Here is a 16840-nt window from a genome sequence, read left to right as displayed (position 1 = left end):
TACTTCACCCAATCTCGTTTGGTACATTTTGACATTTTCCCATCTGAATTCTAACATAACTGAAGGGCCGACAATTCTGAATTTTCCAAGAAATTGGTTGGTAAGTAATCAATGATTCAAATTATGTAGGTATTTAGATATTCAGCCATTTATTTTCAGAGGTATTGAGTCTTTTCCTTGCTCTACCTTTGACTTTGAAAATATGTACGTATTTAGCCTTATCACATTTGTAGCATTCCAATCTTTCCCCTTTCAATTCTGACATAACTAAAGCTCCAACAGTCGAAATTTCTGAGGAAATCTGTGCTGAATAGTCCACAGTGTAAATCAAGGAGGTATTTAGATATAGCGACTTTCAGTTTGAGAGGTATTGAGTCTTTTGAATGCTGTACCCTTGACTTTGAAAATGTGTACATATTTCACATTATCACATTTGTATCATTCCGATTTTTTTCCCCTCTCAATTCCTACATTAATAAAGCTCCAACAGTCTAAAATTTTCAGGAAATCTGTTCCTTAATAGTCCATGCTTGAAGTTCAGCATGTATATAGATATTCGGCAATTTAACTACATGTAGATAAGTATTGAGTCTTTTCATAGCTTTTCCCTTAATTTTGTAAATTTGCACATATTTCTTCTCATCGCATATGCAGTATTCCGATATTTCCCCTCTCAATTCTGACATGACTAAAGCTCCAACACTCTAAACCTTCTGACCTATTTCATTTCTTCCCCTCTTATCGAGGTAAATTCCTTTGATGGGAAAGGAGAGTTTTCCTTTCTGCCCAGACCTCACTACAGTCATGCTAGAGGCTCTGAATGATAATGTCATCTCCGTCTTTGAGTATGTCTTGGGGCTTTCTTGCCTTTTTTTTCACACTGCCAACCAAAGCCACATCAATGGAATGGACAATTAAGGGATCATTGCAGTTGACCTGCAGATGATCCACATGGCAGGGTCCAACAACGTAGTGGCGGACACACTCTCCCTGGGATGATAGAGCAGTCTTACATCGATCTGTTCCTTGAATAATGTTGAACTTCCCATGATCTTCCTCTTCAGCGAGACGTTCTAGCAACACTACAGCCATGGCTGCATGGGACGTCATCTGTCCACCTTTCAAATTTGTGGCAGCAGATTGTAGCATGTTTATTGATAGGTTCCAGCTAACACTGCTGTGAGTGCTATAACAGCCTTCCTTATGTGCTTCTTTCACTCAGAGCTACGACTCGTAATGTATCTACAGGTCAGCCCTAGCTGCCATACACATTGGTTTCAAAATCTGTTCAACTGCCCAGGACAATGCTGCTGTCCGCAGTGCAGAGGTCAAATGGACTTCCTGTGGGACCGACGACAAATCATTATGAAGTTCCTTACCATTTCTTAAATTTATACATTCCTTCTTGTTTATGTGTAAAAGTGTATTCGCGGCATTACATGTGTCGTTGCCAACCCTGCACCTAGACCGGTGCTACTCTGCATATGGAGTGACTGTGTGAGCATGTCTGATCGTGGTGAGACCATACGTCATCTTCAAAAGTAATGTACTAAGATACTGGGTACTGTAATATGTTATTGTTGCCAGGGGAATTTTCCATGCTATGACTTGTACCTTCAGGGTGACATCATATGCAGCAGTGTTTTTTGTCAAAGATGCATATGATTACTAATTTTTAAGAATTGTTTTCTGGAAATTTCTAAACACTGAATTATTTTTATCAGGTAATTGATACAGAAACCTGAAAGCTCCTTGTTGATGGGTACCGTATTTAAGGGTGTGTGGATGTATTTCTGAAAATGTTGCGGCATACGTAACATTTGTAAGTAAAAGAAAAAGAAAATCTGATTTATTTTTAAAAAAATGATTTCTAAAATTATTATTATTATTTGAATCAAATAAGTAGCCAACCCTGCTTTTTAGCATTAATGTGTTTCACTTTCTTGCAAAAGTAGTGGTTTGCTGGCAAAATCTGGCAGGCTCAGTGACCCTCCTGATTGAGATTCAGTTCTGTCATGCTTACAACAGCAACTTAATATATCTAGACAGGGAACAAACACTGCTTGGACGATGCTTTTTGTTCTGGCCAGTGCTTCTCAAGTGTTTAAAGGAAACATGCAGATGATCTCTGGTAATGAAACATCTACATGTACATGTGCGTAAATTGAAGGTCAGAGAGCCTGTCCTTTCATTTCCAGCAAACTTTCTCAAAAAAGAAGTGACTTTTTATCATGGCATGTCAGTCTATTTCTTGGTGTGAAATTGATGTGTCCAGTTGCAATCCGTAGCATTGATAAAAATAACAAATTTTGAAATTAATACCATTATACCGGTACTTGGACAATACATTTATCAGATTACTTCCTTGTCTTTGCATTGAGTGGCACCGCCACTCACCGGCTATGAAAAACTCACCCTGATATAAGGATGAGAAACGTAGGTCTGTTCTATGAAATATACTGTAACTACACCCCAAACAGGGCTGCCCTCGTGCAGAACTACATGTACCCTTACAAACCAAAAGCTTTAGAGATCGATAACAGATCTTCCAAAGGATCTTCAACATACCTGTCCTTTACCAACCGCGCCTTGTAAACAATCTGTCTGGCACTTCCACTTGGGCAGCAGTGGTCGCCCCCTTGGATTGGAGGCTATGCAAGCCAAAACTCTTAATATCTGCAACAAACACAGGGCTAAAACCTCAAGGATAACTTCCCTTACACTTGAATCCGAGTGTGGCTGATTAATACCCTCAATATGTACCCACCTTTAACTTTTGACTGAGCATGAAAAATAAAGGCGTCTGATTCAGAAACTTTAGCTGCGGATATATATTTCTGTAACAATTCTACTGGACAATACCGAAAATCTGTCTTATTTATGACTAATCTACCCTCTTGGTACTGGTCAGTTGTGCTTGACAGAGTAAAACCCTCATAAATGAAAGAAATGTTATGTTCATGCTACATATAGGGTGGTGATACCCTATGGTGGTGGGGTACACTTTAGTTTTAAATTAGCGATTGATCTCTCTGGCAATTAAGATACTCCAAATAAAGATCAAGAACTGGCACAAAGAATGATTCTCACTGTGCATGTATGTTAGAGTTGGTTTAGTTCTATTTGAAATCAAATTGACAAATTTAGGACTGTCCCATTATTGAAATTGAGAAAATTTACACAATTGTGGATAGTAATAAATGGAGTTGACAATGATATGGATTGATAGACCAGTTGACCAGTAATGAAAAAAAAGCTTATGCTGTGAGTGTGATAATTGCAAGAATAAAAATGTAAGTCATAAGATATGGCAGAGCCAATGGGCAAAGGGATAATTAAATGATAAAAGGATAATTAAAGGATAGGCTAAAGGATAAAAGGGCCTGGTGCAACCTGCTCTCTCTACAGAGTTCAGCTGTGTAAAGACCACACAATGAAACAATTTAGTATATGTAATAGTCATTGAGTCCAAACATGAAACAGTTGTTTTGCTTCGTGCATGTGTACAGGTCACGTGGTCAAACTTTCCACAAAACTTTCATGACAATGCAACTAACAAATCAGTTAAAATGACAAATTTTTGAACTGACACTTGGCCAACACGTACTACGAGACAAACCTGTCAATGTGAACAGGCCAGAACTTTGTATAACGATAAATGAAAGATAAAATTCGCAAAACGTTTAGGACAAAAGTACGCTTATGTTCTGACAGAACAAACTCCTGCTAGAGAGAGGCAGATTGTCACTTACGCCACAGTGAAGTACGTCACTGTACAAAATATGGACTAGAACCCATTGTAGCAGACTAATATTGATGAGGATATGGTTAATTTATGATTGTGACCATGAACAATCACTAGGGCCACTTTATACAGAAAATACAACAATTTAAATATTATGTCGGGACTTTGTTGAACGAGTAGGAACACTCGAGGTTTGTGAGAAAGTGCGTGGTGTAGAAACCTGAGAGAGCCCTAGAGTCAAAGTCTGACCACCACAGAAATGTGAGAAAGCTTGACATGAGCAAGTTCACTTAATCAGAAAAAACCTGTGTATGCCGAAAGACACATCGTAACTGATCTCAAGCTTATAAGATCCGTCTCTTTGTTCGCATTTTACAAGTAAGAATCTATAATTTCCTTCAGAACTGAAGCTAGGTACTAGCCTTTTCGTTTCAATTGGTTTAGAGAGCCATCGTTTAAGGCCTTCTAGAGTAAACTTTGCAAATGAATAGACCATGGGATCATCAATTCCGATGTTTTGTGTGCCCAAGATGTGGATGTTACAGCTTTAACAATTGGTGTTGGGGAATTGCACTTTTTACTTAAACAAGTGAAATATAGATGTATGTTCAAAGGGGTCTGTACTTATGTGCTTTTTCCAAGACCCCGAGCCCAATCTGACCACTGTAAGCAAGCTCCCGAGTACAGCTTCCCTATTCCTCCCTTAAGTCCAGCATTACACTCAGAAGCTGAGCTGCTAACTGCCTCAATTCTGGTGATTCCTCTTCCATACTTGAAGCCCAAATATCATTGCTGCATATGGTCTGCACAGAGACAACAAAACGGTCATGATCCGCACAGAGACAAAAAACTGTCATTATTACTACATGTACATATATGGTATTTTAAATGTAGACATATGAGAAATCTTTAATCCAAGTATTTCGTTTTGAGTAATATTGTATTAACTTAACATCCCAGTTTCTAGGAATTTCATATGCTAGTTGTAATGGTTTCCCTACATTATAACCATCTGGGAATAAGATCGGCCAGTATGGTGCCAAAAACTAGCATGGGTTAATCAAAGTGCCAATGGCCTTGGTACTTTCCATGGGCTTGATAACTCTGGGTGTCAAGGCAATTGGGGGTACAACCCAATTGTTTTCTTTTTTCCAGTCCACAGTGAAAGCATCTACTGTTTCACAACCTGGATTATGGTATCTAGAATTAAACTTTGCGACTTTTTAATTGTAATACTTTAGGTGGGTTTTCTTCATATGCATAGTAACTGTCAACAACATGAGATTGATTAATACTATCAGAATACAACACAACATCAGAATTGAACTTAACTGGTTTTAGCTTGCACATCCACTTTAGGCTTGGTGCAGGTAGCCGTCCAACGAGAGAAGCTCCCGCACACAAAACACGCTCCTCCAAAACCTTGAGGCATGGTAACCTGAGCACCGTAATGTTTGGACTGCTCAGAGGGATTAAAAGTGGAAGCAGGACGTTTATAAGAGCTCTTAACCTCTTAGCCTGATGGACTGCTGCCCTCTTCTGCTTAATCTTTCTGGCGGCTTGATTTTCTGCAAGGGTAATCTTGTCATCATCTTGGTGTGCAGCCGGATGATGCTCCTCATACTCCCTAACCATGGCCCAACCGTACATGCTGGAATCAGCCACATGAATCAACTTCTGTCTCTTGTTGATGGTACTGGACAGTGTTGCTTTTACGACCGACAAGGAGGGGTTGTCAGCACCTAACTGGTCTGCTGCAGTTTGAACCAAGTCTTTGACTTGCTTAGAAAATAATAAATAATGCTTAGTATATTCATGAATAAAATTCGGGTGAAACAGCGGCAATGGAAGTAAAAGAATTCAATCTTTATAAAAAGACAAAGTGTGTCTAGCCTGCGCCAGACCAATGTGAAGTGAATCTCCTATACCCTGTGCACTCCACAAGGGTATGCTACATGTATCACTGAAACGTCCACTACACATTCCTCTGCCCATTCCACAGCTGTACATGTACATTCAGCCCTTTATGCTCGAAGAAAACAAATATGTTCTAATTCACACCCGGTCACTCACACTTTCTTTGGTATATATTCATCATAAATGGGTATGACCTTGGTGAAGTTTTATAGTTGGAAATTACTGGTATTTCCTTTAATAAACTTCCTGACTGAAATGTTGGGTTTCTGGAGAAGTAAGGGGAAAACGGTACATTAGCTTTTTGGTTGAATACAGGGTACATGTGTGTGTAAATCATCCACAATCAGTTGTTTACAGTTGTTTTTCTGTTGTTGTTTTTCAGGACTGTGGTGGAACGCATCTGTGTTAGTCTATACTGACACCATTGTGCTGTCATTGGAGGGAGCCAGCAGATAGACCACGCCCACCCAACACTTTGTGACTCATCTGGTGGTCATTAAAGGACACTATTCAGGTCGACGGGGTATACTGATGAACGGTTGACTGATGGAGCAGGAAATTTATTAAGGCAGTAAAGGGGTGAGTTTCTGTCAGGCCATTTTTGTCATGTCTCAGGAAAGGTTTATGTCATGTAATTCACATCATGTACATGTACTTATATCTGATTAAAGGGAAGCCAAATAAAGCTAATTTTAATTTTCAAAATATTCTACTATTTTTCAACTTTATATTTATCACTTTTCAAATCCTGACTCTAAATACCTGTCTGCATGTGCTGTATGACTGTGGAAGTAAGATCTCATTTCGTATTGGTTAGTTTCAGGTTTAGTTTCATCATGTCAGAATAACAATGTCTAAAGTCAGTGTATTTTCTTGAATTGTTCAAAACTCAAAATTGTAACCATACTTCAAGGAGAAGTACAAGGTACATGTATGTACATGTATCTTGAGTTATTGCACTTCCTGCATGTATTCGCTGTGGAGGGAGAGGACAAACACTGAACTTGTTGAAAATTTTTATCAAGATGTATTTTTGCGTTGGGGAGATGTTAATTATATATAACGGGTTTGCCCTTACCCAACGTATATTTATAAGCACTGTATGCTCAGTGCTTGCCCGAGAACTTAAGTTCTCGTGCAAGCACTGAGCATACAGTGCTTATAAATATACGTTGGGGTAAGGGCAAACCCGTTATATATAATTGTTGAAAATTCTTTTTTTGGCTTTTGGCCTGTTGTTGTCTTGGCAGCCCCTGTCAAGCTCTATTGCCATATAACTACTTTGTTTTGTCTACATACCGGTAATTTGTTTACAGATCCAACCAAAAATATTTTACTCAGTGCCCTGTTAATACTTTGGTAATAAACATTTCACTCTAGTTGGTAACATGTACTTCCATTGCAGTCAGCTCTTACTGGCCTTATAAAATTAGCAGAGCTTTACAGTTGGCAATATTTTGTGTGAAATAACATGTGGTGAACCTAATACCGTACAGAGTTTTTGCATACTGGTACATATATGGTGTTTGGTAGGATTATACCCTGCAGGTGGTGTTCAGCAGGGTTTTGCTGATGTCAGGGTTTTTTTCTGGGGTGTTGTTACCCATGGTGGTGGGTGTGCCTAAGTTTTAATTTAGGGAGTGACTCCCTATAGCAATTAAAGTAATCCCTAATAAAAAACAATGGGTTAAAAGAAATTATCCTCATTGTAGATTAGAATTAATTTACGCTTTTTGAGATCAAGTTGAGAAACTGCAATTTTGAAAAACTGTTCCAGTATTGAGAAAAAAGTGGAAAAATTACACAGTGGTGGACCTTAGTAAATGGAGTCAACACTAAAATAGATTGATGATAAAGCACTGGCTGGTTCAGGTTTGTAATAAATTGATTGAGCAGTAATGAATAAGCTTACATAGAGACATACTGGTATGTGTACATTACACATGTGTATGGTCTAGAAATTACATTCTAAGTGCAGAACGGTTCCTGGATTATAGCCACTGATAAATTTGTAAAATATTTGTAGAAGGTACAAGACATGGGCACTGTGCAAGCTTCTCTCTCTTACAGAGTTCACCTGTGTAAAGAATACGCAATGAAACAATTCATAGATTGAGCAGTAATGAATAAGCTTACATAGAGACATACTGGTACATGTATGTGTACATTACACATGTGTATGGTCTAGAAATTACATTCTAAGTGCAGAACGGTTCCTGGATTATAGCCACTGATAAATTTGTAAAATATTTGTAGAAGGTACAAGACATGGGCACTGTGCAAGCTGCTCTCTCTTACAGAGTTCACCTGTGTAAAGAATACGCAATGAAACAATTCATAGACGTGTTATACTCATCGAGCCTAAACATGAAACAGAGTTTGCGCTTCATGTACATGTGCAGGTCACATGCTAAAACTTTCCACAAAACTTTCACAACAACACGATAAAGAAAAGCACTCCTAATCACAGGTTTTTGACCTATTTTAAGTTGGAGCCCACACTTGGCCCACATAAACTATATGTACGTGTATATATGTACAAACTAGCGGTAAATCTGTCAATATAAACATGCCAAAACTAAACATAACAATGAACGAAAAATAAAAAGTTTTTACACAAACATGAACTTTGTGTTCCAACAGAATAAAGTCCTGCTAGAGAGAGGCAGATTGTCACCTCCACCACAGTGAAGTACCGCACAGTACATGTATGTCACGTTAGTGTGCAAAGTTAGGCTCATGACTGGCACAAAATAACAGTCTAAAGCCCATAGACTCATATTAATATGAAAATACTGTTCACTTATGATCAAGACCCTGAACAACCACTGCATGTACATGTAGGACAGCTTAATAGCTAAAATGCAAGAATTTGGATAAATATTGGTATTTAAACACTCAAGGTTCCTGAAAGGTGAATTTGCTGTTTGCTCCAAGCACCACCCAAGAGGTGTGGTGTTGGACTCCCGAGATGTGCAATTTTCACAGCCTGATAATTAGGGGCAGTCTTTTCTGTGATAATTCATTTTCTGAAATCGACAAAAAATCAGCAGGGCCTCCCCCCAAAGAGTTCACTTTGTTCCATCAGAGCACACTGACATTTGCCCCGTCCCAGTCCCAGTGGGCTTGACATAAGTGGTTTAAGGATGGTTGGGGTATAAGCTTTTCATTGATATAATACTTTAATGTGATTGGTTACTTTATTTTAATCGGAAGAGTGAATTGTATAGGAGTCTCGACCATCAGAATTGAGCCTCTGAAATGACCCGGGCACTCGAGTTTTTTGGAGATGACCCAGATGTTGCATACACAAACTCCATGCATACATCATCAAAGATTCAACTCGGCCTTTTCGTTACAAAGTTCATTTGTTTGTACACATTTTAATATAAAATCTGATTTACAATACTACATGTACATGTAGTATACCATTGTAGCAACACATTAATTTTAGGACAAATTTGAAGTGTAGATTGACAGTTTTGCCAATTTTATCAGATCTACCAGTACCTTCCGGAATACACCATTAAGTGGAAGGTACATACATGTACATACCGGTACATGTACATTGTAAGAGCATTCAAGCCTGAATTCACCTGCCTTGTAATCAGTCGACTAAACATGAATGTGTTGCACACACCTACTTCACCCATCATTATTTTAAAATTTTTCTTAATTCCTTATACAGGGTAAGGAAAGTGGACACTTTTGTTAAACAGTTGGTTGAACAAGAGGAACATTGAAAACCGATTTTTAAGAGGGTCTGTCTACACTAAAAGACACATTTGCATATAAGCAGAATCACCTCTTTCTTTAAAAGCCTTGAGAATTAAGAAATGAACTTCAATAATTATACTAATACAGTATTATAAATTTGTAACTGTAAAGATATAGTTTACACACTTTAATAGGATTTTGATGAAAATACCCAGCTTACATGTACTGTACATGTATTTCATGGGTTCCAGTGGGACATGTGTACTTGTACTGTAACTATGTCAACTCATGTTTTTCAGGTTATTTAAAACACCGGTACCACTCTCATGGAGAAAAGCAATTCATCTGTTAAAACATGGGTAAAACAAGTACCTGTATAACATTGGAGAAATATTTCAAAATCTATGGCCTTTTATTACTTTAAGTTAAACCTGTACGAATTTCAGGAGAGCTACACGTAATTAAGGAATAACCAACGTCACTGTGTCTGTCCACAGAGTGACAAACATGAAACAGGCTGATTGTGCAATTCTTTGAGCAGATAACTTCATATACTGTATCGTGATATATCCTCAAAATGTATACATGTACATGTATATCAAAATATAGTTTTCCTGAGAAAAGTTCTTACAATAATACCAGTAGTTTGCATCATACATGTATTTGTTTGTTTTTTCAATCAGACGACAAACCTAAGATTTGATTTTAGGAATTGCAAATGCCTGTCCACTATTGTGTAACGTTTGTCGCAACTATTTTTCCCTCTGAATATAAACATCTCAGATGATTTATCTTTTGAGTACATACACATTTATTGCAAACAACATGTAAGTTCAACTACAAGTACACCCATACCAGCATTGGCACAGCTGTGGGGACAATCCACACTGCTGGCATGCAGTATAAGCCTTATGAGGACATGCCAGATCAATCATTTTTTGGAGTATAAACAACAGAACTTTATAGATTTTCATGATGTAAGAAAAACACCCCTCAAACTTGTTTCCCCGTAAATATATTTGCTTGTTTCAGACCTCTTTTTCATGCATCCAAAACATACTCTATGGGGTCCTGTGCAAATGCATTCAGGGGACAAAACCCGTATTCACCACTTTATGAGGACAATGGCAAAAGTAGACTGGTATCAGTCATCAAAAGATAAACGTGACGTAGATAATATTAACACTGCTCAGAAACTTCACGCACGAAAGACAAAAGAAAATTATGATAAACCCAAAAAACGACACTGAAAAGAAACTGTTAAGATTTTGCAGACAGACTCACAAAACAGATCAAGAGGTACATACAGATATGGTTTCTGACACATTTTATTTTCAATTTCACTCTCAAGAAACAAACAATGCAATCAAGTTGTCTAAAGTACTGAGAGGAGAGTTCGCCTTTAGGGTTTGGACAATTGGTTGTATATTTAAACATATGGCAAACAAAACTCTAACCGCTTTAAATAATTTTTATAGAGACAAGTCCAAACACAAAAGCCAACATATTAATGCTTATGGAAACTTTCCCAAATACACTTTAAAATTAAGGTTGAAAGTGCAGACTCCCACTAAGTTTACTGATAGGAAAGAATGTTACAGTTCAATTTATTTTTTATATGGTCAAAGAAGTGATTGAGAAATAACTAAGTATTTAATATCACACATTCAGAAAATTAGCAAAATTGACTTACACACTTTTCTTACATTCCATTGAAAAACCGTTTGCATACATGTAGGAAATAACAAGACACAATATTTTCTTACAAGTGAATAGGTGATAAATACCTGCATTTCCAAGTATTTGTTAAATACATGTGACCCAGTCATGCAAGGAAACGACAATTTGACAGCACTTAAGTTTGTATAAACAGGGTGGATCAAAACAAAAACTGAAACTTAAATAGTATTGCTCCACAAATGTTGAAGACAAATTCTCTGCAAATGCAGTGTTTTCCGCAGGACAACAGATATTCTTTACAGGAACTGACGCCATGCATGGCCTTTATGCTTGATGAAGTATCCTCTGCAAGATTTAAAATAAACATGAAAAATTAAGAACTTTAGCAAATGAATGTTACTGCAACTTCCAACACAGGCCTTCTCTCCAGTAATTAAAAGAAAGGGATAAACATGTGGACTCTGTACACGACACCAGTATTGAGCATTTTAGTGGCTATTGTGAGGCAAAATTACACTATTTTAAGCTTTTCATGGGTCTAATGGAAGAAAATTAACTCTACTTTAAAAACCACTTGGTTCGTCATCACTGAACTTTTCAACAGTAAAGTTAGCCCCCCTTGTCAACAAAGTTCATTAATGAAGATAAAAAAATCCTAAACTTACCACTGAATTGGCTGTCCATATGCATTCTTCCATGATGAGTTTCCTCCTCCGGTGTCTGGACAAATAGAATCTTGAAAACAGGAATTCTGGTATATTAAAGATAAAGCAACATCCTTGTAAAACAAATGCTGAGTACACTGATTGATATCTTATACTCTGAAAAACTGAAAATTATGGAAACAGGAGTATAAGAGCCCATTCTAGAGTTTTATGGGACGGAGCCTTGGTCTTGGCACGTTAAGTATATTTATTTCAAAACAGGCTTATTTTAAAAAGGCTTAAGCCTCTTTGTTCTAGCTTTACTGAGTGTCAGCTTTGCTTTAAGATTCGATGTCATGCTCGCACTCAAAGAAAAAAAGAATAAGGTAGTGCATCTGTGTCCATGTACATGTATATATTGGCCATACATGTACCTTTTGCCTTTTGGTACACAGGGGCCTAGATGCACATACTCATAATACAAGCATTCAATATTTAGGCATTTGAATATACTACCGGTAATTTACTGTATTTTGATGAAAGTTTGAAATTGTAACATGTAGCAGTTCCAGATCATGAACTACATGCCTGTATTCTACTATACACCATGTTCTGTATAACTTATTTTTGTCTTAAATGAAGTTTTTTCAAAGAAATAAATCTTAAAATTTGTACAAACCCTTAAACCCTTATATGCTGCTACAGTTTTTGTTGTTGCTTTATGCACATGACCAATTTCTCAGTCTGTTGGTATTAAATGCTAGAAGGTTGTGAAGCTCCCATAATCCAGGCTACTGCAAACATTGTGATAATACACAAGTCTGGAAGAACATTTTTAATGAATCACTTCCTGCCGGGGACTCCGGAATCAGAGACATATGGTTTATATGTGTGGCCGGGGTCTCCGAACTCGGACAAAGGGAACAGGGCCCCTGTGACAAAAGACCATACTCTGAACAAAAGACCAGGCTGCTGGGCATTACCGACATTTTTCACTCTCAAAAGTGGTGATAATCCAGCCCTGTTTTGAAAGGGTATTCCAGGGTTTGGGGCATTGAGAGTGAGCAGATTACCACCGGGGACAAAAATGCTCCACCACCGCACCAATGAGCCACACAGCACCAATGAGCCACACAGCACCGCTGCTTGCTAATCTGGCCCCTATTGAAAAGAAGTCAGCAGGGCACTGAGCTATGTTCGTGAACAATAGACAGTTATACAAGACCGCACAATCTGGGCTCTGTTTAAAAGGCTGCAGGCCTGGCTTAAATAGTCGGGCGTCAATGAAGGTCACCTGCCAACTTAGAGTAAGATTACTTTGTGTGGCTATAAACAACCGTTAAATGAAATGATAAATTTTTGAAGGATTTTGAAAACGGAAAAAATGATAGTCATGCCGGCCCAGCATCATCAACATTGAAAAATGCCCTGGCATGAAGTGGTTAAAGGCCAGTGTCTTTGATTCCTCTGGTTTCTGAATTCTGTGAGAAGATTCTGTGCAGCAGACTTGCGCACCATGTACAGCCTGTGATTGCTGAGCAGTTTGACTGCCTTGTTACAGGATGCCTACCATGCCGTTGATCAGGGTGAACAGCTGGACATGATTTACACAGTCGTCTCAAAGGCTTTTGACCAGCTTAATCATAAACTCTTATTTTACAAACTTAATGTGATGACCCAAGTGTAAGCACTCATCACTTGCTCATTTTATCACTGTAGAATGGTTATAAATAGTCTTTGCGAAGCGCCTGGGATGTCTGTTAGTTCAGCTAACTTTCAGTTAACCAGGGGTAAGTGTACTAGCCGAGTTATCCAATCGCTTTTATGGGGCGGGGTTTAAGCATTACTTGGGATAAGTTTCCTAGTTAAGAGATTGTGTTGAATTTAATAAACCAGGAGAACTGGTTTGGACTTGAAACAAAACAGACGTGTCCTGTGTCTCTCTCTTACTGAAAAGAGTGTCGTAGTATTGGCATGTACATTTACACTCGTCTTTATACGGGATGAGCACTGTTGCCACGCTACCAAATGACGGATTGGTGTTATTCCCGGGAGAAAGCCCACAAGTAATAATAAACCACTCGGATGGCAGTAAAGGTCCATTACATTACTATTTACAATATACATCAATCTTTGCTAAAATTACCTCATAGCTAATCACGTGAATCCGACAGGAGACACTGAGTGGTGGTTGATGGTCATTGTTCTAGTTGGCACCCAGTTCCCTCAGGTGCACCCAAGGTTCTGTATTTGGCATTCTCTTCTTGTTAACGATTTACCTTGTCAGTGCATTTTGAACAAGTGTTTTGTGTTTGCTGATGACATGAACATTTTTCAGCAAGTTCCTCAAGAATCAGATTGTGCAATTTTTCAGGATGATGTTAACAGTTCATGATTGGCGTACTAATTGGCTTTTAATTCTTAACTGAAAGAAGTGATCAGTCATGAGTATTACATTGAAGAAGAAACAGTATATCTTTCGCTGCAGAATCTCCGACAGCAATATTAATTGTGTATGTGTTCAAAAGGATAACGTGTTCAGAAGGACTGAATTACAGTCCCCAACAAGACTTTGACACATCCAATGAGCACCTTGTGTACAGTTGTGAATACTTGTGACTAACATGTATCAATAGGAAATTTAAGTTCCCGCTCCATAACCTACATGTAAATGTACCCTCTATTCTTCGTCGATGCCCCACTCACCATGGGTGCAGAGCAAGTAGACAAACACTTTCAAAACCCAATCCCAACCATTTTATCTCTGGGACCAACTGTGACAAATATTCATCTGTTCATGCTTGGGTTCCCCAAGGTACAATGTTGAGACCAGCTGTATTCCTCTCCATGATCAATGATGCAAAGCCACCTGTTGGAATTAATGCATATACATTTAAGTATGTCGTGTATGTGGATGACTTGACGATTGTGGAATGCAGAGCGAATTTTGTGATGGTTGTTGTATTTAATACAAATACATTTTCAAATCTACTGAAATGATCCTCAGCAAAATGCTACGCAATGGAAGTTACGTGTACGTTTATGCCAAACTTGTAACCCCCTTTCATACATGTAGATGTAATTCTCAATGATCATGCCCTGGAATTTGTGAACACGCTCAGGATTCTTGGGGTCACAGTGCAAAGTGACCTTAAAACCAGAACCTCAACACCGGAAGAGAATGAGAAACCTGGCCGTTGTATGCTTACTTGGATCCTATCACAGACATCTATGCCATATGAACTCAGATTCAGCATTATTTTTGGGAAAAACCATCTTACTTTTGGGACGAGTTTCTACCAAGTGCCATGGCTTGCTTTCGCGAAAGGAGCATGTCCCCCCAAAATAAATTTGGCTCCTTTTTAAATCTGTCCTAGAGCAAAAATTGACCAAAAAAAGTGAACTTCGTATTTGGAAATCTGTTTTCTTTTGTTTATTTGAATGACTTACAAGTCACTAGTCAAAGTTATTTTGCCACAAGTATGGCCTACTCCTCTTCTGACTTTGGTATCCCCCTCGTGCAGAAGTGCACCCTCAACGCTTAAGGAGAGACAGCTTGGGCCCGGTTTTCTAAATGAACTCACGCGTGGGCCTGGCTCGAGCGCGAATACTATAAATTCCAATATAAATGCATTGCGCGTCTAGCTCAGCACGCTTCACGCCAAGCACACATAAACCTGTGCGCTGACACGGCGGAGGGCCTGCAAGGCCATGGAAAAGCACGCCATCTTTTGTTTCCACTTGGGGCGGATTGATTTGTTGTACAGCAGATCAATTCCCATATTTGAAAAAGAGGCGTCATAGCAGCAAATTGACACGACTTAGCACTTTGCTTACCATGCTTAATACATGTGGTAGGCTAACACAGTTTGCATCAATGACACAGTCTCACTGAAAATGAGGTTCCTCCTCCATGGTCTGGACAAGTACAATCTTAAATGACAAAATTCTGTATTATCAAAAAAGAAGAAAAAGCAGCCTCCTTGTAATGCAATTGCCAAGTAGAGTAATTGACAGCTCTCACAAATATTCACCATGAAGTCGATGGTTGTTACATCACATGACAAAAATACACCACATGAAAGAAACAAATTTGCGTTGGCACTCGGCAGCATGCTTCTGCCACAACACCCTGTAGTCAGGTAGTTGACCAATAATCCATCATGATGTCCCCAGAATGAATTTTAATCATCTGTGTAAATTAAGTCTTACATGTACATGTAGTTACTTACATGCACTGCATCAGAGGCCTACTGTATAGTGTACCACCATGACCCACCATGCCGGGCCGAGTATGGCAAAACTTAGCGCGCAGAGCTTTGGTACCATATACAGTACATGATTGTACACTTATTACTGGACCGAGCCCAGTCTAATGTGGCTTTTGCGAACCCCGGGTTTCCCGGGTTCGTATTCAAGACCACCCCACCTAGTTTATATGGCCTCTCTAGTGGTAAACGACCCACGATATAATGGCTTATAATAATAATGATTATGGATATAATCAGTACATGGCCATGTGTGTCCACTTTTGGGTCTGATTTACGGCATTGTGGTTTGTCTGCAATATGCACTGTGTGGTTACAGCTGGCCTGGCTGCAGGCAGGAAAGTGTGGTCAGGTGGTAGTGAACTTATGTGTGAGTGTTCAACATATGTACAGTAACTAAATGTACACTGTACAGGTAGCTTCACTTTGACGCCCTGTACATACGTACATATGTCTATGTATAAGCACATGTACTGTACATATACATGTACCTGTACATGCACATGTACATGTAGGTACTTGTCATAGTGTGACCACTTGCATGAAATTCCGCAATAATTCATGACCAATATACAGCGCAATTTGGATTGTCAAGATGTAATATTTCTTGTGTATTTGAAAACAACATAACTTCTTATACATGTATGCTCAATTGTTTTCCTGCCCTTGGCTGTCTCAAACATATACAGAAAATGGGCTCAATTTGACCACTTTTTCAATCATAACGGAATTGTCTGAGAGAATCAAAACTGGAACAAGAATATGCTCCCACATAAGTTTTCCCTGTTTTTCCACCCTAGTCATTTGTATGGTGGGGGTAATTTACAGTACAGTGAAGCTCAACTGAATACATAATACACTACTCAAAA

At 38.6% G+C, this 16840-nt stretch overlaps 1 protein-coding gene and 1 long non-coding RNA gene across 5 annotated transcripts in view; one reads left to right on the top strand and one right to left on the bottom strand.

Annotated features, from left to right (window-relative positions):
• The window catches only part of LOC110990492 (uncharacterized), a 76331-nt gene that overhangs the window by 19099 nt on the left and 40392 nt on the right, over window positions 1-16840 (top strand). For all 3 annotated transcript variants that reach the window (XM_087131767.1, XM_087131766.1, XM_087131768.1), the window contains one exon: window positions 6045-6241. The gene's annotated coding sequence lies outside the window, so the exon portion shown is untranslated. The remainder of the gene's footprint in view (window positions 1-6044; window positions 6242-16840) is intronic.
• LOC110990493 (uncharacterized) lies at window positions 11163-16048 on the bottom strand. 2 transcript variants are annotated; one of them, XR_015423823.1, is made up of 5 exons: window positions 15936-16048; window positions 15541-15652; window positions 14410-14572; window positions 11725-11810; window positions 11163-11404 (listed from the first exon to the last, which is right to left on the bottom strand). It is a non-coding gene; the product is annotated as an uncharacterized LOC110990493 (long non-coding RNA). The 2 variants fall into 2 exon arrangements; XR_015423822.1 differs by lacking the exons at window positions 14410-14572; window positions 15541-15652; window positions 15936-16048 and adding an exon at window positions 12383-12605.

This window comes from Acanthaster planci, unplaced genomic scaffold (genome assembly GCF_054643075.1).
Source record: "Acanthaster planci isolate LZ-2023a unplaced genomic scaffold, COTS_SCS Contig13, whole genome shotgun sequence".
Lineage (NCBI taxonomy): Eukaryota > Metazoa > Echinodermata > Asteroidea > Valvatida > Acanthasteridae > Acanthaster > Acanthaster planci.
The sequence above is the reverse complement of the archived record's forward strand: the minus strand, read 5'-3'. Positions and strand labels throughout refer to the sequence as shown.